The 512-nt window shown below is 20.5% G+C and overlaps 1 protein-coding gene across 1 annotated transcript in view; it reads left to right on the top strand.

Annotated features, from left to right (window-relative positions):
• Nucleotides 1-512, top strand: part of EMH_0017070 (uncharacterized protein) — a gene marked incomplete at both ends in the record, with an annotated part of 7,767 nt that overhangs the window by 5,849 nt on the left and 1,406 nt on the right. The window lies entirely within an intron of this gene.

Here is a 512-nt window from a genome sequence, read left to right on the forward strand (position 1 = left end):
CCTGCTGCTGCTGCTGCTGGCGCTGCTGCTGCTGCTGCTGTCGCTGCTTCTGCTGATGGTTTAGCGTGTATAGTTTGTTTGTTTTACTTTGTATTTTTTGTTTATTATTATTTTGTTTTTTGTTTATTCTTTGGGGTGTATATACACCTCAGCTGCTTTGTGTATTTTGTTGTTTTGTTTTTTCTGTTTTTTATTTCTTTTTCTTTTTTTATCCATTTTTATTATTATTTTGTTTTTTTGTTTTTTCTTTTTTTCTTTTTCTTTTTATATTATTTACTATCTATTTATTTGCATCCCTCTTTCTCTTTTTTTTTCTTTTTTATTATTTATTTATTTATTTATTTATTTATTTATTTTCTTCTTTTTCTTTTTTATTTATGTTTGTCTATTTATTACTCTTAACAAATTAATTTTTATTTTTTTTTTATTTTTTTTTATTTTATTTTTTTATTTATCTTTATTTGCATATTATTTTAATAAAAAACTTATTTTTTTTTTTTTTTTTTTTTTTT

The sequence above is a fragment of the Eimeria mitis genome, genomic scaffold, assembly GCF_000499745.2.
Source record: "Eimeria mitis Houghton genomic scaffold, Emh_scaff588, whole genome shotgun sequence".
In the NCBI taxonomy this organism is placed as follows: Eukaryota; Apicomplexa; class Conoidasida; order Eucoccidiorida; family Eimeriidae; genus Eimeria; species Eimeria mitis.